Genomic DNA, 27,729 nt, shown 5'->3' with positions numbered 1-27,729 from the left:
ATGGACTGCTGGTTTAAGCAGGGATACGTGGAAGGACTTTACCCCACGCATGCTGGCGGGAAGATCAACGGAATACGTAACGTTGTTGATCTTCTTGGCCACTGAAAATGGACCCACAAACCTGGGGCCCAGTTTATCTGAGGGCTGTCTCAGGGTTAAGTGACGTGTGGACACCCAGACCAAGTCTCCTGGCTGGAACTTCCACTCCAATGAGCGTCTTTTGTCAGCCTGACCCTTTTGACTCTGGAATGCCCTTTCCAGATTACTCTTCACCTTCCCCCAGATGACTTTAAAAGCCCTGTGCCAGGCTTCCAGGGTTGGAAACGGAGAGGAGGCAACTGGCAAGGGGGAAAACTTGGGCGATCTCCCCGTTACCACCTGAAAAGGCGAAAATCCGGAGGAGGAATTTCTCAAGTTATTTTGAGCAAATTCTGCGAAGGGCAAAAATCTGACCCAGTCGTCTTGTGCCTCCGCAACATAACATCTCAAAAATTGTTCTAGAGACTGATTTATCCTTTCAGTCTGGCCATTAGTCTGTGGGTGGTAGCCGGACGAGAAAGACAGCTTCATGCCCATTTGGTGGCAAAATGCCCTCCAGAATCTAGAAATGAATTGGACTCCCCTATCCGACACTTTGTTTTCCGGAATGCCATGCAGCCGGAAAATGTGGATGATGAACAGGTCGGCCAATTCCTGAGCCGAGGGGAGTCCTTTTAAGGGCACGAAATGGGCCATCTTGCTGAAGCGGTCGACTACCACCCAAATGACCGACATGCCTTCAGACCTGGGGAGCTCACCCACGAAATCCATGGACAAGTGGGTCCATGGCTCACTCGGGGCGGGCAAAGGCTGTAAGGTACCGACAGGTGCCAGCCGGGAGGGTTTACTCTTAGCACATACTGCGCATTCCCTAACAAATTCCCTGCAATCAACAGACAGGGAAGGCCACCAGGCACACCTGGCTACAAGATCCTGTGTTCTGGCAACTCCAGGATGTCCAGCATTTTTATGTGCGTGGAACATTTCAAGGATCTGAAGACGAAAGGGCAAGGGAATAAACATGACCCCTTCAGGCTTCCCTTCCGGGATGTCCTGCTGGAAGGGGCTCAACGTCTCCTTCCAGTCTTCCCAAGTATCAATTGCAGCCAGCACCAATTTTCGCGGAACAATCGTCTCAGGGACGGAGGCCTGTGCTGTTTCTGGCTCAAAGCACCTGGATAGCGCATCTGCCTTAGTATTCTTACTGCCCGGGGTGTACGTAATCACGAATGTGAACCTTGAAAAAAACAGGGACCATCGAGCCTGACGAGGGCTTAACCTCTTAGCCTCCTCGATGTATTCTAGATTCTTGTGGTCGGTAAAAACCGTGATAGTATGCTCCGCTCCTTCTAACCAATGACGCCATTCTTCAAAGGCTAGTTTAATGGCTAAGAGTTCCCTGTTGCCTATATCGTAGTTTCTCTCTGCTGGAGAGAATCTCCGAGAAAAATAGGCACATGGGTGCAATCTACCCTGTAAACCTGAACGTTGAGACAGCACAGCCCCCACCCCGACTTCTGAGGCGTCTACCTCAACAATAAAAGGGAAGGAAGTGTCTACATGTCTTAGTATGGGTGCTGTGCAGAACAGCTCCTTCAAGGTCGAAAATGCCTGAAGGGCCTCAGGCGACCAGTGAGTAGTATCCGCCCCTTTCCTAGTGAGACTGGTGAGAGGTGCAATAACGGTGGAGTACCCCTTTATGAACCTCCTATAATAGTTTGCAAAACCCAGAAAACGTTGCAACGACTTTAACCCCACCGGCTGAGGCCACTCCAGAACAGCGGATACCTTGGCAGGGTCCATAGACAGGCCCGAGGTGGAGATTATGTACCCCAGAAAGGCGACAGATGTAACTTCAAAAATACATTTTTCCAACTTGGCGTACAGCAGATTTTGTCTCAACTTGTTTAGCACAAATCTGACATGGACCCTGTGCTCGGAGAGGTTGTTGGAGTAAATTAGTATATCGTCAAGGTATACAAGCACAAACCTACCCAACACCTCCCTGAATACCTCGTTAATCAATTCCTGGAAGACGGCTGGCGCATTGCACAACCCGAAGGGCATCACTAAGTACTCGTAATGCCCATCGGGTGTGTTGAAGGCCGTCTTCCATTCATCGCCCTCTCTAATGCGGATCAGGTTGTATGCACCCCTCAGATCCAATTTCGAAAAGATCTTAGCGTCTGTGACCTGCGTGAATAAATCGTCTATTAATGGCAACGGATAACGATTCTTCACCGTGATTTTATTTAGGCCCCGATAATCGATGCAAGGTCGAAGACCTCCATCTTTTTTCTTAACAAAAAAGAAACCGGCCCCTGCAGGCGAGCGGGAGGGGCGAATGAACCCCTTGGCCAGATTGTCACGGATGTACTCCTGCATAGCCACCTTCTCTGGTCCAGACAAATTATACAGGTGACCCCTAGGGGGCATACAACCGGCACGGAGATCGATGGGGCAATCGAAAGGGCGATGAGGAGGTAACCTATCAGCAGCCCTGGGACAGAATACATCCGAGAACTCGGAGTATTGCTCGGGAACACCCTCCACATGTACCTTGGTCTGACCTAATACCACTTTTCCTAGGCACTGTTGGGAACAGAAGTCTGACCAACTGGTTAATTGTCCTGTCGCCCAATTGATCTGTGGCGAATGAAGCTGCAGCCAAGGCATACCTAGGACAATGGTGGAGGTGGTCATATGTAACACAAAAAAACGTAAACTCTCCCTGTGCAGTACCCCAGTAATGACTTCCACCTCTGGTGTCTGGGACAGCGGACGGTCCCTTTGTAACGGGGAGTCGTCCACGGCAGTAACCTGGATAGGTGGTTTTACTGGGGTGAGAGGAATGTCCAACTTCTCTGCAAATTCGGAACTCATGAAGTTAGCCGCGGAGCCTGAATCAATAAAGGCCTCTGTGGCTTCAGATTTGTCCCCCCATGTAATCGTACAGGGGAGGAGCAATCGTCTTTCTTTCAGGGGTGCGAGCTGGGCGCCTAGGGTGTCACCCCTTATCACTCCTAGGCGGTAGCGTTTCCCGGCTTATCCTTATTGGGCTTAATGAGACAGTCTCGTACCCTATGCCCCCCTTCACCACAGTATAAACATAGTTGTTCCGACAATCTCCGTCTTCTCTCCACTTGGGTCAATTTAGACCGACCGATCTGCATCGGCTCAGGTGGAGGCAAGACCGGAGATGATGAGACAGAAGGAGATGGAGTTACTAGGGGTGCAGCGGGAGGCACTGTGTAAGAGGTCGGCCTAAGCCGATGACTGCCCCTAGTCTGTCTCTGATGGCGTAGCCTACGGTCGATTCGAATGGCCGATGAGATGGCCTCGTCGACTGTTTTGGGTTCGGGTTGGCTTAACATTAGGTCGGAGACCTCATCAGACAACCCAGACAGGAAGTAATCTAACAGGGCATAAGTGCCAAACCTGGCCGTAACTGACCACCTACGAAATTCGGCCGCGTAATCCTCGACTGGACCCCTGCCTTGCCGTAAAAGTTTGAGCTTCCGCTCAGAGGATGCAGCAAGGTCAGGGTCGTCGTAGATTACGGCCATGGCCTTAAAAAATTCCTCTACCGAGGTCAGAGCAGTATCGGTAGAAGGCAGGTTGTATGCCCATGACTGGGAGTCACCAGACAGCAAAGTTTTAATAAAGGTGACCCGTTGGGTCTCAGTCCCCGAGGATCGGGGTCTCAACTCGAAATACGATAACACTCTACTCCTGAAATTCCGGAAGTCAGACTTGTGGCCGGAAAATTTATCAGGTACAGGCATACGTATGTCAGTACTAGGAGAGGATCGCACTGAATCAACTGACGTCTGGAGGGTTTGCACAGAGCCTGACAGGACATCACCCAGCACTTGGTTGATGTTTTCCACCGAAGTGGCAAGTGCGCCCAGACGGTCAGTATGTGCGTCCATTTGCATTTTTTGGGTCTGGCGTTCTGTAACGATCGGTGGGCGCAGAGAGTATCTGATTACCGGTGATCTGCAGTATCGCCGGAAATACAGATATATACCAGATTATAAGTGATCTGCAGTCTCACCGATAATCCGATATACAAACTAACCTCTGTTCGCCTGAGTAGAGTGTAGTGTTTTGGTGTAACAGTAACACTAGGAGGCCTAGGCCTCAGTGCAGCAAGGAGAACTGCACGGATTCCTTCCGCAGACCTGAGCTCTCCAAGACGGGAGGAGTCAGACTGACAGTAGGAAGGAAAGTCCGAGAGTGACACTCAGGAAGAAGTGTCACTGACAGGACTGGGAACCGCCTCCAATCGTGAGGTCGGTTCTCGAGGTCAGACAAGCCAGGTCGTACACACACGGACAGATAAAGTACAAATACAGTAGGCAAAGGCGGAGTCAAAGTACAGGCAGGGTTCGGCAACGGGGTATCAGATATATCGGGGTACAAAATCAGGAGGCAGAAACAGAGTCTAGGAACGAGCCGAGGTTCGGCAACAGAGTATCAGAAATATCGAGGTACAAGGTCAGAGTTCAGGAGGATAGTCGAGGCAGGCAAAAGTCATAACATATAATCACAATCAAACTAGTACTTTAGCTATCAAATATCTAGCTAAGTGTAGGATTACAGCTCCAGCTGGTCCCGGCACACTTCAGGATCTGACTACGGATCTGGGTGCTCCCACGTATGTGATCGCACGCCAGACAAAGAGCAAGTGAACAACCAGCAGTATATATACTCTAGGACCTTTCCAGGACCTCCCTAATTGCTGGTCCAATGAGAGCAGTGGAATTTGTCAGCTGACCCAGCTGGTCAGCCGACACCCTTCTAACTGCTATTTAAACTCTGCCTTTCTGCTCGCGCGCGTGTAAGTCTGAATCTTGGTGGACTATCAGTCCCAGCCACACCAGTACTGTCATGCAATGTATCTAGTGCGGGGGCCGCCTCTGATGCGGATTCCGCCGCACTGCCTATGCGGCATGCAGCGTTTTTTCCGCGTTGTGACGCCATGCTGGACGCGGAAACAGCCGCCTCACCTTGAGAGACGGCGGCATTTCCGCGTTTCCTTACACCTGTCCTGCTGATCCTCTGCCTCTAATACTTTTAGCCATTGAACCTGAAAAAGCATGCAGATCAGATGTTGCTGACTAAAGTCTGACTGGATTTGCTGCATGCTTGTTCTAGGTGGGCGATTCAGAATCTACTAATGCATGAAATATCAGCAGCACGCCAGGAAACTACCATTGTTCAATAAAAGGAACTAAATATGGAATCCTCCATATTCCGCTTACATTAGGTGCCCTTTAAAATCCCATTTCTGAAGCCCAAAGGGTTCCATGTTTTCAAAAACATGGGAGGAAACAGCAGAAAATGTCTGGCACTGTAGTTTACACGTATAGCTGGAGCGAGGAAGTGTTGCTATGGCAGCGTGCGCCACCCCCAAGTCAAGCGAGAGGCAGCAACGAAGTTAGCAGCCAATCAAAGAAAAGGGGGCGGGAGCGGACAAGTGCCGCACGGTTGCCAAGCAACCTCCGCGACAGCAGCTATAAGAGATGGGAAGTTCGGATCTTTTCAATGATTCGGATGATTCGAATCGGATCATTGAAAAGATCCGGATCTTTGATCCGAATCTTGGATCATTTTACAAGGGAAGCATCCGGGGGTGAAATGACTAGCAGGACAGGAGAAGGGGAGGGGGGTGGACACACAGAGAAGGGGAGAAGATGGACAGAGGGCAGGGAGTGGACAGAGAAGGGAGGAGGGACAAGCAGAGAGCAGAAATGTTTGTTTGCACACAATACCCACATGCTGCAATCATATGCTTTACATACATTTTATATATTTCTAGGTACCTGGATCACATCCTCAGACCTCTCCTTTCCCATATTCCGTCCCACCTCAGCGACATCCTTGATGTTTTGGAGGGCTTGGAGTCCACATTGTGGTGTAAAGGAGACCTGTTGGTTACCATTGAAGTCATGAGCCTTTACAGTAGAATACCACATGTAGAGGGCCTTAAAGCTGTCAGAATGTATCGGGACAGAGGTGACAAAGACCCTCTTTTCAATGAGTATGTGTGTGACTGTTTGGCTTTTATCTTCACCCATAATGCCTTTATGTTTGGTGACACCTGGTACCAACAGGTCTCCGGGACCGCAATGGGGACTCCTGTCGCTTGCACGTATGCTAATCTCTTTCTTGGGGCCTGGGAGGAGACGTACAACCACGCTATGGATATTCCTTTCAGGTCCAACCTGAGGATGTGGTCCAGGTATGTGGATGATGTCTTGGCCTTCTGGTCGGGAGACATTGAATCTTTATCCAGATTTTTGGATTTTATCAACACTAACAATGTGAATATGCTATTTACCATGGAATATTCTGCAGAAAGTATACATTTCCTAGATCTAGAATTAATCATTCAGGATGGCTTTGTTATAACTAAAGGATATCGGAAACCGACAGCCTCTAATACAATTTTACATTCAGACAGTTATCACCCTCGGCACGTCATTAGGTCCCTTCCATATGGCCAGTTCCTGCGTTTACGCAGGAACAATGCCAGTTTGGACGACTTTATTGAACAAGCCATGGAGTTGAAATCTCGTTTGCTCGCTAGGGGCTATGATGCCAATGAACTTGAACTTGCTATGAATGAGGCCATAAAGAAGTCTAGATCTAATTTAATTACAAGGAGGCATAACTCCAATCGATCGAATAGCACCTCAGGGGTCTTCACTTTCAGTTTCTCACCAATGGAGAGGGAAATTAAAAAAAGTGATGACCAGAAATTGGCCCATCTTGCTTCAAGATCCAGTACTCAAAGAATGCCTACCATCTAAACCCTTGGTTGCTTTTAAAAGAGCACCTACTATCGGTGACCTTTTTGTCCATAGCGACTTTCGCGAAAATCCACGCCGCACATGGCTGGACGACGTAGCTACCACAGGCAATCATCGGTGCGGGACATGCAAAGCATGCCCACACATAAGGACCGGTAAATTTTACCAACTAGGTCCTATTCAATTTAAAGTTCCTTTCTTTGCTACCTGTAGGACTAGCTACGTCGTCTATGCCTTATGGTGTCCGTGCCAACTTTTTTATGTTGGCATGACAACCAGAATGGTAAAGGACAGGATCTTAGAGCATGTCCGTTTGTTGCCAAAAGGCAAGGGCTGCCCCAGAGTGGTAGAGCACATGGCCACTGTCCATGGCTCTGATCCAAGCCTTTTATCATTTGCTTGTGTGGATCATTGTAATCTTCCACGCAGAGGAGGCAATAGGAAGAAATTGCTCCTCAAGCTGGAATCTAAGTGGATCTTCAAGACAGACGCTATGGGCCCTCTGGGCCTAAATTATCATGTTGATATGGCTTGTTATCTTGAACCTTGAGGGTTTCCCTACGAGGGGCTTGATTCACAAAGCGGTGATAACCCAGTTATCACGCCTAAAAGACTTTAGGCGTGATGACCTTTTCACCACTGAGTTATCACCGCTTTTTCCTGCTCTTCGCGCGAAGTTACCGCGCATACGCGCGTTCGAGCGCGCGCAAAGTCCCATAGGGCTTAATGGGAGCTTCGCGCGAAGCGTCGGGTGCTGCGCGCGCACTTACGCGCGTACGCGCGGTAACTTCACGCGAGTTTCTTCTTATCATGCCTAAAGTGAGTTTAGGCGTGATAAGAGCCTTTTCACCAGCGTGCAAACACTTTGCACCGCTTTGTGAATCGAGCCCGAGGCGTTTTTCCTCTGCCACCTATGTCTTTATCCCTTTCCCAATGTACACATGACCGTTCTGATCCCTATCTTTTTTATTTATATATACTTGTATATGTAATATATGAATTCTTCAATAGTTTGTTGTTCATACACAATCATTACGGTCATGTGTTCTATGCATGGGTGGGTTGACCCATGCGGTCCCCTTTTCTCTTTGATTCTTGGGGTGGTCTTATAGTCCTATTTCTTGGGGTGGTCTTATAGTCCCACCTCCGCTCCCCATGGATCTCTATTCCTAGGACCAGTGTCCCACTCACTACCTTTCTTTGCTTTTCTTCCTTTCATCACTCCACACCCCTTCACATTCCCTCTTCCCTTTCTCACCCCCCCCTTTTTTTCTCTCTCCATCTCTATCCTGGGGCCACCTTTGGGTGCTGTTCACAGCACTTCTCCAAGGGTTTATCCCTTTTCACACCGCCTAGCGAATAAGCAAAGCGTTAGGGTAATTGACCCAACTTGCGGTGTGGGACAGAGCATGCACAGCCTTCCTCGTCTCTGGCCGCGTTCCGGGCTGCAGGGTTTGTATTTACCCTGTGAGTTACGTTACAGCACCGGGCGATCTGATTCGCTCAAAGGCTATAGCTGCTGTCGCGAAGGTTGCTTGGCAACCGTGCTGCACTTGTCCGCACCCGCCCCCTTTTCTTTGATTGGCTGCTAACTTCGTTGCTGCCTCTCGCGTGACTTGGGGGCGGCGCACGCTGCCATAGCAACACTTCCTCGCTCCAGCTATACGTGCGTCCGTGTCGTACGCACTTACATGTAGCGCTGTCAGCATGACGCGCTTCATGCCACGTCCAATTACCTGGCCCCACGTCATAGGGCATATGGGCGGGAGTTCACACGGAAGTAGGCTATTTTTAATGGCCTCCTCCGTCCAGCACTTGTGCACGTTTGGCCTCCGAAGAAGCAAGGCTCACCCCATGTGAAACGGTCGTAAGGCCGTGCACCTACTGGCGCCCACAGTGCCTCCCACATCCAGCACCCAGCACGATAAGTACCATCTTTATGTACATGTTTGTTGTGTACTCTCCATTGCTGTACACCTGCTGCTTTTATATTAAACTACAGTGCCAGACATTTTCTGCTGTTTCCTCCCATGTTTTTGATGCCATGTTCCTACTGACTGTTTTGAGCACGTAGTTTCTGCTGGAGCTTGCCCACATACACAGCTGGAATTTTTGCAAGCGCAGTTTTACACTGAGTGCCGGCCTACTTCTCTCTAAGGGTTCCATGTTCTGCCTGCACTTGCCTATCACACTGCATAGCTGCAGAGGCCATGTGAGGTGAGGTACCTGAGGAGAACTTATGACTTTCTCTGCAGTAAAGAACCTGAAAGGGCTCAAGGACCCAGCCATTCTTAAACAGTTGCCCGGCAGCAGCTTGGAACATGAAGCCTAGCAGTGCAATGACATTCTCTTTAAGGAAACATTTTTTTTGCTTGAAAATCTACACTATATACGGAATATTATTATCTATATAGCACCGACATTTTCCGCAGCACTGTACAGAGTATGTTGTCTTGTCACTTAACTGTCCCTCTGAGGAGCTCACAATCTAATCCTTACCATAGTTATATGTCTATGTGCAGTATCATGTAGTGTATGTATTTTAGTCTAGAGCCAATTTAGGGGCAAGCCAATTAACATACATGTATGTCTTTGGGATGTGGGAGGAAACCGGAGTGCCCAGAGGAAACCCATGCAGGCACAGGGAGAACATACAAACTCCATGCAGATAGTGCCCTGGCTGGGTTTCAAGCATATATAGCATATGAATGTATTCATTGCAATTAATGTGCATTGTTTTTTTTCAAACACAAATGTGTCCCTATTCCCACAGCCCTGCCTGTACTGAAGTGAGACTAGTAGTTCCATAAAAATGTAATGTTTCTCTAGGGAAGGCGTTCTCAACCAGGGTTCCCTGAGTACTCTGCAGGGGTTCCTTGGCATTTTTCCCCATTGTAGGGGTTGAGGGAAGTATGATAGAGAGCACTCTATAATAGGGGGTGTCAGGAACCGGCCCGCGGCACGCCTGCGTATACGGTTCCCGACTGCGGGTTTGACCAGATCAAGCGGGGAGCAGCCTTTTTCGAGCTAAAACAAGGCTGGGACCCCTCCGAACCCCTCTCACTGCCACCACTAGCTGTTCGCTAGACACTTCCACTCTGCTGTCGAGTCCTCAGCGCGCACTCCGCGTTTTCGTATTCGGGTCAGCTTTGCGCTTAGGCCGAATACAGGAGCGCCACGCACCCACACACACACAGTTGCAATCTTACACTGTACTGAAGCAAAAAAACACTAACGGTCGTTCCGAACTGTTAGCCACTCTGCTGTCGCTACTCGCAATGGCGTTTTTCGTACGTTGGGTCAGCTGCGCGCTTTAGGCCAATGTATGACAAACGCCCCCACACACAATGCAATTACAATTTCATTTGGTAGTGTTGCTCAAGCATACAAATAGGCATGGACTTATACACACTTCAATCTCTTCTAGGCTATGAGTGTTAGTTTAGTACAGCAGAAGTCAAGCTTATTAAATAGTAATTTAATATTCCAAGAAAAATGGAAGTGGAACAATGCAGAACAGAATATATACAAAAGATTACAAAAAACAAAATAAAAAGTTACAAAGATAAAAGTTACAAAAATACACACAAAGCGATTTTGCTTACCAAAATAAACGGGGAAATAAATGTACCAGCGTATCGATCTGGCGTTGTTGCGGGAGTACGCACTTCTGGTCAGGAACCAGGTTAGTTCTAGCCGTGTGAGCTACCTCCAAGAACTACAAGTTGTGGTTATCCTAGCTGCTGTTTTATACTGTGAGATATGCCTGGAGGCTGCAACTTCCTTGGGGAGGAACTAGTTTTTAAAGGGGAACTGAAGAGAGAGGTATATGGAGGCTGTCATGTTTATTTCCTTTTAGACAAAACCAGTTGCCTGGCAGCCCTGCTGATCCTCTGCCTCTAATACTATTAGCCATAGACCCTGAACAAGCATGCAGCAGATCAGGTGTTTCAGTGGTTCAGACTTATAAGTCTGATCTGACAAGACTAGCTGCATGCTTGTTTCTGGTTTTATTCAGATACTACTGCAGAGAAATAGACCAGCAGGACTGCCAGGCAACTGGTATTGATTAAAAGGAAATAAACATGACAGCCTCCATATACCTCTCTCTTCAGTTCCCCTTTAATTAAATCTCAGACATATTCCATTTCCAGGTAAAAGTCTATACATCAAAAGATTGTGAAGTAGGGCTTTCAACTCCAGGTGGAAACTTGATTAAGGCTTTTTCCTGTCTCCGTTTTTAAAGTCTGCAGAGATTTCCACCCCCTTCCCATAGATGTGATTTACAGGGTATAGTTTGCACCTCCACCAATAATTCAATTTCCTCACAATGAAATAGTGTTTAACACACATGTCAACTTTTGGTGCAGGGACTCTTCCTGACTTAGTCTAGAGTTCTTCACTTCCTCAACAGAAGTGTAAATGTTTCAAGTGTCAAGGACTTCCACACTTCACTTCTGCCATTGTCTGATTACCCAAGCTCTATTCACTGAAGTCCTCTTTAGATGCAAATGTAGGTCTAGTGACCCACCCACACAAATACATGAACAGTCCATGAATCTAGCCTACATATCTACACCTTTGACATACCACAGCAGATATAAAAATGGGAAAATGAAAATATATTACTGTATTATCCTTAACAGCATCAGCACCCCAATATATTCCTGACCGGGGGTACTGTAAAAAGAAGCATTGCATCCAGGATAATAATGAGCGCACAAATAAAGAGCAGTAGAATGAGGAGACATAATGAAGGGCATTGTAAAAGGGGGAAGTGACAAACAGCCACACAGCTTTTAAAGACCAAGCCACCTGCAAAATAAATGCAGGGTTTCCTTGAGATCCAAAAAGTATTTGCAGGGTTCCTCCAGGGTAAAAAGTTTGAGAAATGCTGCTCTATGGCATTAAAGGGAAGGTCCAAGCAAAAAAAAAAAAAAAGATTCACTTACCTGGGGCTTCTACCCGCCCCATGCAGCCATCCTGTGCCCTCGTAGTCACTCACTGCTGCTCCAGTCCCCCGCTGGCAGCTTTCTGACCTCGGAGGTCAGGGCCAAATTGCGTACATTTTTACACATTCCCGCTAGTGCAGGAACATTAACACATACATTTTTACGCGTTAGTGGTGAAACGCGTACATTTTTGTTCCTGCACTAGCTGGAATGCGTAAAAATGTATGCAATGTGGCCCTGACCTCCGAGGTCAGAAAGCTGCCAGCGGGGAACTGGAGCAGCAGTGAGTGACTATGAGGGCACAGGATGGCTACATGGGGCTGGTAGAAGCCCCAGGTAAGTGAATCTCATTTTTTTTTTTTTTTTTTTGCTTGAACCTTCCCTTTAAGCAGGTGTGATCTGGTCAGTGGAAGGATACAGATGTATTGGCTGCTGAAGGTTCTTGTTGGGACTTGTAGCAACTACCAGGGCCGGTGTCACCATAGAGGCAAAGGGGGCAATTGCCTCAGGGCCCCCAGGTCTCCCCCTCACTTGTGGTCCCTGCACCGATTTGTCAGAATAGCAGCTCGCCTATCCTGGTGTACTAGTCCTTGTCTTCATACCAGCTGGCTGCCTCTTCTCCATGAGCAGTCATTACGCAATAACAAGCACAGAGTCATGGACAAGAGGCAGCCAGCCGGGATTGAAGACGGGACAATGGATGGAGCAGCGTGCCAGGATAGGCAAGTTGTTACTAAGACAAAAACAGTGTAGGGGCCTACATTTGAAAGGGGAGATCTGGGGGGTGTAGCAGCTGGCTCAGGGGCCTTGGGGGTGAATATGCTGGAGGAGGGGGTTCCCCAGGTAATTTTGGCCAAGTACCCCACCAGGGCAGTTTCTAGGCTAAACTGCACCCAGGGCGAGGGTGTAAAAATTGTGCCCCCTTTCCTCGCCCACCCTCGTGGACTCACGAACCCTTACTCTTTAGGGACAGTCATACAGCCACAGGTCACAAGTAGATCTGCCTACTTACTAGTGAACAGCCGCTCATCCAGGAGGAAGCAGGCACCAGGAAAACAAACAGGTGAAGAGAGCCCGGATAGCCAACTCCTGCATTGTCGCCGCGCACTGACAGCCTGCAGTACCGCTACAGGACATCAGGTGTCATCACGCGGTGGTGACGTGATGATGACTTGAGGTTGGACTCAGGCAGCCCTGGAGGAGTTAAGGAAGGTGATCGCGCTGGTAATCTTCTTCCATTTGGCTGCACTGCTCATCACCAGCTTCCTAGTGGTTATGTCCTTATGCCTGCACTCCCCTTTTTATACTTGCCAGTCTGCGCCCAGGGCGGTCGCCCAATAAACATCCCTGGACCCCACTGTTGCTTGAAACGCCCCTGGCAACTACAGTCTATATGTAGGGACCAATCAGCTGAAAGTTGCTAGAATTATCAAGGTTACTCGGTCCAGCTGCTAGCGATCGTGTCTTTTCTGGAACCAACCACAGAGATTAGCGAGGTTAGCGTCTCTAACCTAACCCATGGCTCCCACGGGGATCGTAGACCTCTCGTCTCCAGCACTGTTCCTCTAGTGTTGGCTTCTGCTGATTGTGTCATCAGCAGAAGCCTTTACTAGGGGGAGCTGCGCAGAAGAGGAGAGGTCTATGAACTCTGCAGGAGCCATGGGGTAGGTGAGAGGTGCTCCCGCTACACTGCTAATTAAACACCGGGGGAGGCGGTTGGTGCAGGAGACTGGGGGGGGGGGGGGGGAGCGGACACACAAGGGGAGTCGGGGACAAACATGGGAGAGACAGAGGCACACAAGGGACAATGCAGGGAGGCCTAGAAGTCACGATGGGTCGGCACTTCGTATCGGCGGGTGATCATAAGTCAGGAATTCCCTGCATTCGCTGTATAAGCCACAGGTACTTTCTCTCCCCATTTTTGTGGAGAAAAAGTGCATCTTATACGGCGGCAAACACGCCGCATATTACTGACCATCCCTATTCAAGGCAGAAGGAAGCTGGTTAGGTGACGTTTAGGGCTGGCTCCACGCCTAACAACATGGGAGAATTATTACTACTACCTATCTGAAACCTAGCAGTTTGAAATGGTGCTGTCTACCTAATCACGTTAGTGGGATTTCCCTACGGACTTTCTCACTGGCTCACCTCAACCATACTAGTACCAACATCTGAACAGAACTTGGCCTGTCACCTAAGGGCTCATTTCCATATAGCACGCTTTCATGTGCGCTTATGAAAACACAATCGCAGGGACAGCAGACAGTGCATAGACTGCACTGTCTGCCGTTTCCATTCATGCGCAGCGATTCGTCGCTGAAGCGCCATGCATGGTTTGCTGCATTTTGGGACGCTTTATCCCACGCTCCCATTCAGTATAATGAATGGGATCGCATACCCCGCCGGGAGTGATGCGCGCGGGGCTCTGTGCTGCATGGAAACAAGCCCTGAAAGATCAAGTCCTGCTGTACTTTAGGCAAGTAGCACACTTCTCTGTCTGTTTTCTGTGCACATTTTTCTGCACACCATGTGTGTTTGTATGTGGGGAGACTTTCATGTTATTTTAAGCCAATGTCATTGATAGAGAAAATGCACACAATACTAGACTGGTGTCAGTTTTATCACAAATGTATTCAAGTGTGAGCTAGCCATTGATTAAAGGGACCCTGTGCAGAACTGTTAATAGGAAATTTGAACTTGCCTGGGGCTTCCTCCAGCTCCCATAGGCTGCAAGGTCCCTCGGCCATGGTCTCTGTAAGCCTCCTGCGTATGCACGGTTCTTGAAAGACTGAACCACGCATGTGCAGGAGGCTTACGGCGACATGTTCGAGTCGGATGCGTGGACAGGCGCAGTGGCTCACGACTTCAGTCGAAGTTGCCACACTAACGGGGGCCACCAGCGGGACCATAGACGGGACCAAGAGGACAGTGAGGGACCTCACGGTCTACAGGGAGCTGGAGGAAGCCCCAGGTAAGTTCAGATTTGCTTTTAACAGGTCTGTTCAGGGTTAACATGGGTTGTCAGTTTTCCTGTGCAGAATATATGCATGAAAACAGACAAGAGTGTTCCCTGCCAGTCTCTGATCTTTTCCATAGATTTATTTTGCTATGTAAAGAAACCAGAATTAGCGGAGGGCTGGACTGGAATTCAACCGATATAATCAGATTCTGGGAGTGATTGTTTTATTAGCTGGCAGCTTTGAATGAATTTAGAAGTTTCTAAATGAATGCATTTTTCTGCCAGTTAGTCAGTCATTTGCATCTGGAATCTAATTATCCATGCGCAGAGTTCACTTCAGTACACACATTATTATAATAATAAAGCGCCAACATATTCGGTGATGCTATACAAAGCAAGGCCTCGGTCACATTACACGCGTTGCTGTCTGTATTACGGCATCACGCGCAGGAGGCAGACACGTCTGATGTTCACAGTACATGCGTTCCCTACCAGTGCAGTGTGCAAACACATGCCGCACGCATTTTTTAGCATAACGCACGGCTGACCCATTCACTACACTGAATGGGATCAGCCACGCAACGCATACAAACGCAGATGGCATACGATCGTATGCGTCGAGTGATAATGTGAACAAACATGGGGTACATAATACAATGGTATACACCATTAGACACAATTGGTAACTTTGCGCTTTGGGTCCTACGGGAGAAAAATACTTTACAAATGTTTTGTTGTCGTTTTAACAACATTCATAATGTTAAAGTAACATGATGAATAAAATGTACCGTATAACAAATTCCAGGACACAAAAGGGTGAGCGAGCCCTGCCCTTGTGAGCTTACAATCTAAAAAAAATGTGTGTGTGTGTGTGTGTGTGTGGGGGGGGGGGGGGTGCAAGAGGTGGTGTAGTATACAATACTCATACCTAGGGGCAGTGAGTTTTTAGGTTATCTAGGAAAAGTGCAACTTGGCCTTTAACCACCACCTTAGCGGTATGGACGCGCTCAGCTCGTCCATTACCGCCAGAGGGTGCCGCTCAGGCCCTGCTGGGCCGATTTTGATCAAATAAAAAGCAGCACACGCAGCCGGCACTTTGCCAGCCGCGTGTGCTGCCTGATCGCCACCGCTCTGCGGCGATCCGCCGCGAGCAGCGGCGAAAGAGGGTCCCCCCAGCCTCCCGAGCCCTGCGCAGCCGGAACAAATAGTTCCGGCCAGCGCTAAGGGCTGGATCGGAGGCGGCTGACGTCAGGACGTCGGCTGACGTCTATGACATCACTCCGCTCGTCGCCATGGCGACGAGGTAAGCGAAACACGGAAGGCCGCTCATTGCGGCCTTCCGTGTTACTTCTGGCCGCCGGAGGCGATCAGAAGAACGCATCCGGAGCGCCCTCTAGTGGGCTTTCATGCAGCCAACTTTCAGTTGGCTGCATGAAATAGTTTTTTTTTTTATTAAAAAAAAACCCTACCGCAGCCGCCCTGGCGATCTTAATAGAACGCCAGGGTGGTTAAGAGACTCTGAAGTCTCTTAAAATTCATCTTTGTATTTAACAACCCCTCCTATACTATCACCGCATCTAAAACGCTGATATCCCGTAGCAGAACGCAGTGTTTAACCCCCCCCCCCCCCCAAACACCAGGGCAATAAGCCATGGCTTTCCTGGTCGTGGATTTTGCTGCCCAGGGAGGGAGAGCTTTGAGCTGTAGCTCTGTCTCCATTCGCATCAATCCGCGCATATCTCTGCCTCTCCCCCGTCCCTCTCAGTGAAAGAAGACGGAGAGGGGCGGGGAGAGGCGGCGATCAGTGCCGATTGATGAGAGTAGAGGCAGAGCTACAGCACCAAGCTCTGCCTCTACTAGGAAGCGCTCCCCCGACATTGCCCCGGGGATTTGGGGGCATTAAACACAGCGTTCTGCCGCGGGATAGCAGCGTTTTAGATGGAGTCATACTGTAGAAGGTGATTGTTAAATAAAAAGATGAATTTTACGAGGCTTCAGACTTTCTTTAAGGCCCATACCCACTACTCAATTTTTCCAACGATTTTTCTAACTGGCTATTTTTTGATCAACGGGCGTTTAGTGACACGTACAATAATGAGTGTCCCCGCCGACTCTTAAGGTAGCCATACACTGGTCGATTTGCCATCAGATTCGACCAACAGACAGATCCCTATCTGATCGAATCTGATCAGAGAGGGATCGTATGGCTACCTTTACTGCAAACAGATTGTGAACCGATTTCAGCCTGAAACCGTTCACAATCTGTTGTGGTGGTGGTGGTGGTGCTGCCGCCGCTCCCCCCGCCCGCATACACGCATACATTACCTGCTCCGCCAGCGCGACTCCCGGGTCTCCGCTCTTTTTCTCCGCTCTGGTCTGGTCTCCGGCATGCTTCCCTTCTTCCTGTCTGGGGGAAGTTTAAACAGTAGAGCGCCCTCTACTGTTTAAACTTCCTGCCGGGAAAGGAAGAAGGGAAGCATGCCGGAGACCAGACCAGACCAGAGCGGAGAAAAAGAGCGGAGACCCGGGAGTCGCGCCGGCGGAGCAGGTAACGTATTGCGGCTCTATTGCATCGGTCGTCGGGCACTCGAATGCCGCTAGCGATGCGCTCTTTACCCGCGGGCGATCGACGGTTATTTTCCGCACGGCGCGATCGGACGGAATGGATCGAAATTCAGCGTGTAGCGCGAACGATTGGCAGCAGATTCGATCCCAGTGATCGAATCTGCTGTCGAAACGGCGGCAAATCGGGCCAGTGTATGGCCAGCTTAAGCAAAGTACTGCAATCACTTGACTTCTTGTCCGCGTCCCTTGTGGGCCATCACATGTACCTGCTGGCCGGAAGATTGATCGAGGAACGCTTGTTATCAGGGAGAGGTCACTGGATCCACCTCCGTCGGGTGGTGAGTATATAGCTTTAGGGGAAAGGGAGAATGGTCTAAGGTAGAGCGTATGGTTTTTTTTTTTTTTTTTCAAAAATCTGATTTAATTGCAGTCAAAGGTCATAATTATACACTCACAATAGAATCAGAATAGATATCCAACAACAGTAGCAATCTCAAAGTGCATAGATAGAGTCAATACAATCAACTTTTGACTTATTTTGGGGAAAAGACATGAGAGGGAAGGGAAAATGAAAAGGGTAAAGGGTTTCGGTGCGTACAAAAGCACTACTGCTGCCAACGATGGGTCCGTCAGACCCTCCCGCTGGGCGGACTTTTAGCCGACAGTAGCGTGTGTGTACGCACTGTCAGCGGACTGATAAGGCTGTTTCTGAACGATCTGCTGAGTGGATCGTTCAGAAACAGACTTATCGGTCCGCCGACAGCGCATACACACGCACTACTGTCGGCTGAACATCCGCCCAGCGGGAGGGTCTGACGGACCAGTCGTTGCCACATGTAGTGCGTGTGTACACAACTTTATGGAAATAAAGAAGGGGGAGGGGAGGAAGGGAATGAATATTGGCAAAATCAGTCACTTCTAGAAAATGTATAAATCAACATCCAAAAACTGCAAGAAAACATACTGTAACAAAGTCACTGCAAAACTCTTCTTATAGCATGGGTAATAAACTTCGAGATGAGTGGCTTAGAGAGCATATGCTTTTGAGGGAGTGTTTAAAGATCTCAAAAGGTTGGAAAATGACTCTTGCGTTGTGGAAGGGCATTCCAGAGAAGGGGTGAAACACGTGTAAAATCTTGTATACGTGGAGGACAAAAGGAGCTGGTTAGGAGTGAATGTGAGGAATAAAAGAGAGGAGTCCAATATCACCCCCTAAGCACCGTACTTTGGGCACTGAAGTTATAGGGGTGTTAACGTTTATTGTTATATCAGACACAGGCATGGGCTCACGAGTATTTACAACTGGCTAACCACTCAAATTCATGATTTAAATGAGGCTTAATTGCCTAAGGTGTGCGGTGGGGAAATAAGGGGTTATTTACCCATAAGTCAGGGTATATCGTGCGCCACAAATACCTTGCACGCGTCCTATTGGACGCGTTGCAAGCCTCACCACCGCACACTTCCTCTTTCCAACTTGGAGGAAGTGCGTGTAGTGAGGCTTGCAACACGTCCAATAGGAAGCGTGCAAGGTATTTGGAGCGCACGATATACCCTGACTTATGGGTAAATAACCCCTTATTTCCCTGCCACACACCTAAGGCAATTAAGCCTCATTTAAATCACGAAATCGAGTGGTTAGCCAATTGTAAATACTCGTGAGCCCATCACTGATCAGACAGAGAGATGGACAGAGATGGTGGAAAATGATTAGTTCTGTTTTTAGCTCTGTTTTACTCATAATTAAGTTTTAAGAAATTAGGTCATGAAAGAGGATATAGCTGATAGGAACGCACATGCGATAAAACTTGCTGTGTTCGAACTTCAACGAACGACATCTGCCAGCGTTGTGGCATACAGCGATCCTATACAAAATGCAACAACACAATTATGTTCGAATTGAAGCCACACACTACTAACGTCAATGTTTGTTCATGATGCAAAGTTCCTTGTGTGATGATGTAATCATGTGAACGATAATCGGCTGAACAAATCCAGCAGGATGGACCATTGAAACATTGCTACACTTTATCTTTTCAAGTCGTTTGGTGCCTTTTTAATCCATGATAATTGCCCGATCTGTCAGAAATCATTTGTTTCTATTTTAATCGAATGTGTGTATGCAGATTTGCAGTTCAGGCTCAGTAACACTGGTAACTGCAGAGAGGGTGAAAAAGTCCAATTTCACAGGAAGTGATCTCACAGCAAATGAGAGTCTTACAAATCTACACCTGATCAAAATAATCACATTCTTATTATTTTTATTCATAGAGTGCCAACATATTCCATTGTGCTGTACAACGTGCATAAAATGTTGAGCATAGACACATGATAGTTACAACTAGTCCTCTGCCGGCTCAAGGTTAGTGCATAATGCTGGGACTTGTAGTTCCACAGCAGCCAAGCCATGGATGGGGGTTACAGACCATATGAATGAGGAAGACACTGTGGAATGTAGTACTTGTAGTTCCACAGCAACTGTAGGGCCACAGGTCAGCAAGATTTGCAAGTTTTATGCTAGGCCAAGGCTAGTGCATAATGCTGGGATATGCAGTTCCTAAGCAACTGCTGAGCTACATGTGGTGACCAGACTGAGGTTATAAACTCCCTGACACTAGGAGAGCATTGTGAAATGCTGGGACTTGTAGTTCCACAGAATCTGCGGAGCCACTGAACACATGGGGATTGCAGATTATCTGACACCTGGAAGGCACTGTGAAATGCTGGGACTTGTAGTTCCACAGAATCTGTGGAGCCACTGAACACATGGGGATTGCAGATTATCTGACACCTGGAAGGCACTGTGGAATGCTGGGAGTTGTAGTTCCACAGAATCTGCGGAGCCACTAAACACATGGGGATTGCAGATTATCTGACACCTGGAAGGCACTGTGGAATGCTGGGAGTTGTAGTTCCACAGAATCTACTGAGCCAGATTACACACCCTCTGACATCAGGAAGACATTGAGGAAAGCTAGCACTTGTAGTTCCACATAATATACTGAGTAACACATGGGGATTACAGAACTCTGGTACCTGAGAGACACTGTGGGATGCTGGTACTTGTAGTTCCCACATCTGCTGAGCCACAGGTGGTCAGTGGACAGAGGCAGACCAGAGGGCATTGTGCAGTTCCAGGACCCACCAGTTGCCCTCACCTTAGGAAGCAGGTCAGGGCAGCCTGGAGAGGTGAGCTGCACACAATAGAACTTGTGCAGCAGCAGATTGATGTTTCTCTCTTCCTCCTCCCAGTCCTGGATGTCAGCTAGTTTCCTGCAGCTGCCGGGATGGGTGTGGTGGGATTATTGGAGGATGGGTGTGCCCTCTCCCTAGGCTGCTGCTGTGCCTGTTCTTCAGGCCCAGCCTCGCCACTGTCTCCTGTTGTGACTTCAGCAGAAGCCCTCCCAGCTGCCTGAACATCGCCCTGCCTCCTTCCAGCCATGAGCTGAGCCCTGTGATATTTGCAGAGTGAAGTTGAGTCACATAGAGGGTGTGGTTACCCAGATCTCCCTCTCTTTCTCCTTCCTTCCTCCTCTCCCTTTTTCAAGCTCTCTGTCAGGCTCAGGAGGGCACAAGAGTGTCACACTTCCAGGACTCACCTCCAGGTAAGCTACCTTCTCTCCTACAGGTATACCCTGCTGGCACTACAAGTGGTGGCCACCTCCAGAACTTCATGCAGTGCCCTGTGGTCTGACATGTGGCATCTGAAGAAAGTGACAGGGCCAGAGCTTTGCCTGGGAGTTCTGTGCAAGGAGCTGTGTGTAGGGATGCAGCAGGCTCTGGGGAGTGAGGGTGCCAGGCACTGCATGGAGAGGAGGAGACCCCAGTCCTCATCCCACCCCTATGGCCTCTCACGCCACCTTCTCAGCCCTCTGGATAAAGTGTCACATCTGGAACTTCTTAGTGGAGGGCAGATGAGAGAAAAAAGAGGAACAGGGCCACAGGGTGTGATGCTGGTGGCCTCATGGGCAGTAAAAGAAGTTTATTCATCACTTGCTACAACTTTTTTTTTACTGTGAAGATCTGCTCAGACTGCGATTGGTCAATCTTTGTTTCACATCTGACTGTAGAACTAGAACTCTCAGTTGTGGTGAAGCAACACTGAGCATGAGAGTACCTGTCACCTGACCAGGAGGAGACTGGCGTCATCCTCTCCATTCACCAGCATCACTTGCTGTACGGTTGTCTCCGATTTGCTAGGAGATTCCCAGCTTTTTAAGGATTCATCCATGGGGAAAGTTCCTGTCATTCATGTCATCTGTGATCACTACAGAGTCTTTATGGTTCATTTGACAGATTCTGCCTGTACGGTGCTTGCTTGCTGCTCTTTCAAGCATTGCCATACACATCAAACACGAAACAATGTGTATTAAAAAAATTAATCGATTTCAGGATTGAACATTACAGTTGATGAATAGTAGACTCTGTAGTGATGACTGATGATATATGATAAATGTTATGCGTATATGTGCATTCTTGATGTGATAGCACTAGAATCGATTGAGAGGTCTTAGTAACCTGTGAAATACTTATTTCATCGATGAAATCTTTCCAACCCAACAGAGATCCTTTTCAATTTGAAATTCGTTTTTGATTACTTTCAGAAATGTTAGACTCTCTCTTTAAAAAAACAAACAAAAAAAAAACCTTTTCCACTTCAAATTCCTATCACGATTTAAGATCTGTAACTTTTTGATTGCGATTTGCCCCTGTTTAACACACTTTTCTTTGTGTATGTGAGTGGTACAATTTTCTATGCGATCAGTTGAGTTTCCCGTTGTGTTTGCGATTCTCTAATGAGGGGGAGGGTTGCTATGCAGATTTTTCACTCTCATTAACTTAAAGTGGACCTGAACTCTTGCACAGGACAGAAAGAAAACAGAGAGAAATGCACCCTGTGTGTATTTAGAGAGTTTAGTCTGTCTAATTCCCCCTCATCTGTGCACTGTAATTTAATCTCTGAGCTGTGTCAGGTCAGGAATCTCCTCTGCCATGGCAGAGCAGCTCATTTGTAAACACAGGATGTTAACAAGATGTCTGCTTCCGTGAAAGCAGGAAGTAGACACACTGCAGATTTATTGCAGGATTTGTATCAGCTGTATCAGAAATGTTTTTCTTTTTAAGGTTATGATGCATTTGAGTATCTTTTAGAGCAGAGAGGACGTTCTGAGCAAGCGCAGGAAAAATGCAATAGGCAGTACATTTATGTTTGGGAACAACATCGCAGCAGTGGGGACAGACAGGGGTACCATGGTTACCTTGGCAATCACTATGCCCTGCAATTGGCAAAGTGAAGCAAATTGTGTCCCAATACGATTTTAGCATCAAACTGTGGCCAGCGAAAAAGACCTTTTTAAGTCGGCCATATACCATACAATCTTGGTTGTACAGCTTTACCAAATCTGTGTAGTATAAGGGCCAACATAATGAAAATACTTTGAAAAGATTGTTTTGAGGAGCTCTAAAGGTAGCCATACACTGGTCGATTTGCCATTAGATCGACCAGCTGACAGATCCCTATCTGATCGAATCTGATCAGAGAGGGATCGTATGACTGCCTTTACTGCAAACAGATTGTGAATCGATTTCAGCCTGAAACCGATCACAATCTGTGGAGCTGCCGCCTGTCCCCCCCCCCCGCGCGCATACATTACCTGAGCTGGCTCCCGGGCATCTTCTCCTCATCTTCTCCACGCTGCACCCGCTCCATCCCGGCGCTTCCTGTGTCACTCCGTGACCAGGAAGTTCAAATAGAGCGCCCTCTATTTGAACTTCCTGGTCACTGCAGTGACAGGAAGCGCCGGGATGGAGCGGGTGCAGCGCGGAGAAGACGCCCGGGAGCCAGCGTTAGGTAATGTATACCTGATCGGATCAGCCGCCGCTAGCGTCGCGCTCCCTACCCGCGGGCGATCGAGAGTAATTTCCCGCACGGCGCGATCGACGGACCGATCCGATTTCGGGAGGAAATTGGATCGGCGGGTGCGTTTAGCGCGAACGATTGGCAGCAGATTCGATCCCAGGATCGAATCTGCTGTCGAAACGGCCGCGAATCGGGCCAGTGTATGGCCACCTTTATACTACATGATAGTGGTGAGACCGAACAACTAAGATTGGATTGTGAATGGCTAGCCTTAAGGTGGCCATACACTTATAGATTTGCAGCAGATTCGAGCATCAGATAGATTTCTGTCAGATGGAATCTTAACAGGAATCTATCTGATGTGTGTCACACACTAGGAACAGATTTCCAATAGATTTCAGAATTAAATCTTTTGGAAACCTATTGAAAATCGATCTAAAGGCATTACTGCACCATTAGATCCAATGCAACTGTATGGGCCATCGATCTGCTGCCAGCAGCAGATCGACCTAGATCTTCCATCCTGTCAGATCAATCGGAAAAAATCGAAATCGGCCACAAATCGATCGAATGGGGAATTTGATAGAATTTATTTCTGATCGATCGATCGTTCCATAGAATCGATCAATGACTGAAATTGACCAATGTATGAGCCCCTTTAACCTCCTGAGCGATAATCCCGAGCTGAGCTCGGGGTATATCGCGCAGGAGGATTTCTCAGGCCCTGGTGGGCCGATTTGCATAATTTTTTTTTGTTACACGCAGCTAGCACTTTGCTAGCTGCGTGTAACTTCCGCTCGCCGCCGATCCGCCGCCACTCGCCGTGCCGTGCAGTCCCCCCCCTCCCCGACCCCTTGCGCAGCCTGGCCAATCAGTGCCAGGCAGCGCTGAGGGGTGGATCTGGACTCCCTCCGACGTCCATGACGTCATCCCGCCCCGTCGCCATGGCGACCGGGGAAGCCCAGCAGGAAATCCTTGCTCTGATCGCCGAAGGCAATCGGAGTGGGTGGGGGGATGCCGCTGCGCTGCGGCTATCATGTAGCGAGCCCAGGGCTCGCTACATGATTTAAAAAATAAAAAATTTTAAAAAATAGTGCTGCGCCACCTCCTGGGCGATATAATTGTATCGCCCAGAGGGTTAAGCCAGGTGCACACATCCAATCGTGATTGGTCTGTTTTACCACCTCCATGTGGTATGTAGGCTAACAGATTTTGAATACTATGAACAGATTGTGTAGAAAAGCTCTCATACTACGTGAAGGTAGTAAAATTGACAAATCTTGATTGCATGTGTATGGCCTGCTTTTGTGGTTTCTCATGAAGCAATGAGGCCTGGAATCTACTACAAAACGATATCGCTAATCGCAATTGCTAGCGTTTTGTATGAGCGGCTTGTAAGCGATTTTTCAGGAGCGATTTTTGGTAGCTTTTTTTTTTTTTTTTTTTTTTTTTTTTTTTTTTTTATATCGCTCCCTAAACGGTTTGAATCGTTCCCTAAACGCTCACAAAATCGCTCTAGTGGGTTCCAGCCCTGAATGGGACTATTCAAGTAAACCAGAAAACTTGACTTTTTAAGGTCTCCTTTTAATGCTGACCCGATTTATTTCCAGTGAATGGTTCTCTTTGCATTGAGCTATGTGTAATGGATGGAGGGTAGCTAGATGCTAGAGCTGCTCAGGATGCTTCTATGCCTGCAATCCTGTCAAACAAGAAGATCTTGTCCTAACCCTGCCTGTCTGATAGGATCAGATCATTGCTGGCTGAGCTCTGCCCTGATGAAGCACAAGTCTGTACAGTGAGGAATTTGTGTGCTGAGATTGACAGAATGAAGAAAAACCTCATTGGCCTGGAAATCTCTCTTGTGACCCTGCCTTAAGATATGAGCTCATAACCGAGGTCATCAGGATTGGTGGCTCCAGGGCAGCTGAGGTTCCCCTTTGGACGTCGCATTAACAGTACAATCTCCCAAAGATTGACTGTACGATTGATCAGATCGGGTGTGGATTAACAGTGAACAATCGTTCTATTGATCATCGGTCTGAATTTCCAATATTTTTTTCTTTGGGTCCAGTCGGATTGCTTATCGTTTATCTTCTCTGTTGTTGGGCCCAAATGATTGTTTCCGATCTATTGCAACAATTGGGTTGGACGGCTGATTGTTCAGGAAATTGTACAATTTGTGGGCTCCTTCAGACAATAATTTAGGGGACCCAGCAGGAAACCTGATAGGGGACAGTTCTCCAGTCACAACACCCTCTAGAGCACAAAGCGTTGTGATTGGCTGACTAGGGTGGGCGTAGTTTACTACAACCTATTGGAAACCTAGTAGTTGCAGAGGGTGCTGTCCACCCAATCACGTTAGCTAGATTTCCCTATGAGGTTTCCTGCTGGGTCCCCTAAAGTAGACTGGCGCCCACAATTGTGCTAGGTCTTATCTGAACCAGTAAACTGTTATTTACTTGGCTTACCGGTGGTGTCTATGATTGCATTGGTGGTTGCAAACATGGATCTGTCACTGTGTAGTGGCAATGTCAGGGCATGTAGGATTGTGAAGTTCAGTTGTTCATTTGACAGCCCGCAGTAGTCAGCTGCACACAGAGCTCTTTCTTATGTCATTGTGTTGCTGCCAGCGATGGTCACCACCGTCGTCTGTGTGCCTGGGAAAGTTTGCACAGTGCTGGTCTGTCTGTCCACAATCTGTTGTTGATATGTGTTGCAGCACCAATGACTGGAGATGAGCTTGGGGTAGGTTTACAATGAATGTACTGCACCAGCTCATCCGTTGCCGGGCAGATTCCATGCCCTTTTCTGTATTATGGCAATAGATTCGCTGTGCGCCGAAAATGCATACAGCGACGGATGCATTGTCATATCTTGTATTGGCACCAATCTGGTGGGACCATGGGATGTAGTAAGATTGTACAATCAAGATTGTGCAGTGTATGGCCACCTTTAAGCTAGGTTCACAGCGTGGCATTGCGGTGTGTTGTAACTGCCGTATTGTAACGCAGAACATCGCAATGCGACGTTCAGTGTGAGTGTGTGGTATCCCAACCCACTGTATGCATTGTTTTCCGCATAACTCCTGCGTTAACTGTATATTGAAGCATAGTTTCATTGTCTGTATGCTTCACTTGCGAAGCAACAAGCAGCTAACATGTGGCACCTCTTCCTAGTGCCATTGCGTTCCAGCTGTTACAGGGAATGCAACGCAGCTCTTACTGTGAACCTAGCCTTAAAGGACAACTGAAGGGAGAGAAATATGGAGGCTGCCATATTTATTTCCTTTTTAAGCAATACCAGTTGCCTGGCTGTCCTATACTTTTACCCCTCATCAGGCCCAGAAGGACTACCCTGTCAAGATTCGCTTAGAATTTAATCAACGTGCCCCGAGTCTGATCACTGTACAAGTTGAATTTTAAGCTAGGCACACACAAATTCAATTTCCTGTCCAATTGACGGGAATCGGATGATTAGTTCTTACATGTCAGAGCAGTATGGACATAGACATGATATAGCTTCTCGCCAGATTACCCATCGATTGGATGGGAAATTGAATTGAGTGTACCCAGCATAAGATGGCTTCTCTGCAAGTCAGCAATGTCATTCACAAGCACACTTGGTGTTCTCTTATGTCGCTTGTTGCATTTCCCTGCAGCGTGCAATTACACAGAGGCCCAGGAGAAGGTGGGATGTGGGTAAGGTGGAATTCCAAGGCGACTGGGTAGCACTCACACCGCCCCATTAGCAAGGCTGAGATGGGCACAGCGGTGAGGCTGAAGGACTCTGTACTTCATAGTGTGGAGAGGGGGAGGGGAGACACCTTGGAGGCGGTAGCTGCACCTTCGGGTCTGGTGAAAGTAGGTGAAAGGTGAGAGAAGGTGACAGGGATTACAGCGAATGGCTGTGGGTGTGAGTTTGTTTGGGAGGGCTCGGGGCGTGATGCTTGGCATTCCTCGGTTGACTTGCTCATATTTTTTCAAGTGCTCCTGCCTCTTTTTGCTGCTGGAAAAGTTCTTACGCTGTCCAGTCATTGTCAGAAGTGGTGATTACTTGCAGTGTGTCAGACATGTGAGTGTCATGTGATCTGTTGTGAGGAGTTTTTTTTTTTTTTTTTTTTTTCTTGATGCCCCAAGTGAAGTCTCATGGTGAGTGTGATGTCAGAGACACTCCTAGGATTGCATTGGCTGAGGAAAATGGTGCGGTCTTTCACCGTGTCACTCATGAAGTAATACGCTAGGTTTCACAAGGTCAGAGGCTGGGAAAAGCTTGTACAAAACTTCCTTCCTATTTGATCTGTCACTATGCATTGACTTCCTCTGTAATGCTCAACAATGACTGTCAGTGTTAACAGGCACAACTTTTTTTTAAAAGGGGGAAAAAAAGGAACCTTTATTGTGAAGGGTAAAGATTGTGTTCATTCACAGCCAGCGACACGCTAGAAATTGCATAGCGCAATCGCTAGTGCTTTGTCACCAATTTGAGTTGTTTTCTGGCTAGTAGGTTAACTTGTATAGATGTATTGGAGCACAAACG

The 27,729-nt window shown here is 48.0% G+C and overlaps 2 protein-coding genes across 9 annotated transcripts in view; one reads left to right on the top strand and one right to left on the bottom strand.

Moving 5' to 3' along the window:
* SZT2 (SZT2 subunit of KICSTOR complex) overlaps positions 1-20,657 on the bottom strand; it is a 414,375-nt gene extending 393,718 nt beyond the window's left edge. For 6 of the 7 annotated variants that reach the window (XM_068239443.1, XM_068239448.1, XM_068239449.1 and 3 more), the window contains exon 1: positions 20,370-20,657. The gene's annotated coding sequence lies outside the window, so the exon portion shown is untranslated. The remainder of the gene's footprint in view (positions 1-20,369) is intronic. The other variant, XM_068239450.1, reaches the window with a different exon arrangement.
* LOC137520899 (mediator of RNA polymerase II transcription subunit 8-B-like) overlaps positions 1-27,729 on the top strand; it is a 230,312-nt gene that overhangs the window by 135,337 nt on the left and 67,246 nt on the right. Inside the window, exon 1 of one of the 2 annotated variants that reach the window (XM_068239455.1) lies at positions 20,783-20,938. The exons of the other annotated variant lie outside the window; for it this stretch is intronic. The gene's annotated coding sequence lies outside the window, so the exon portion shown is untranslated. Of the gene's footprint in view, positions 1-20,782; positions 20,939-27,729 lie in introns of those variants that run through there. 2 annotated transcript variants of the gene reach the window in all.

Source organism: Hyperolius riggenbachi, chromosome 6 (genome assembly GCF_040937935.1).
Source record: "Hyperolius riggenbachi isolate aHypRig1 chromosome 6, aHypRig1.pri, whole genome shotgun sequence".
In the NCBI taxonomy this organism is placed as follows: Eukaryota; Metazoa; Chordata; class Amphibia; order Anura; family Hyperoliidae; genus Hyperolius; species Hyperolius riggenbachi.
The sequence above is the reverse complement of the archived record's forward strand: the minus strand, read 5'-3'. Positions and strand labels throughout refer to the sequence as shown.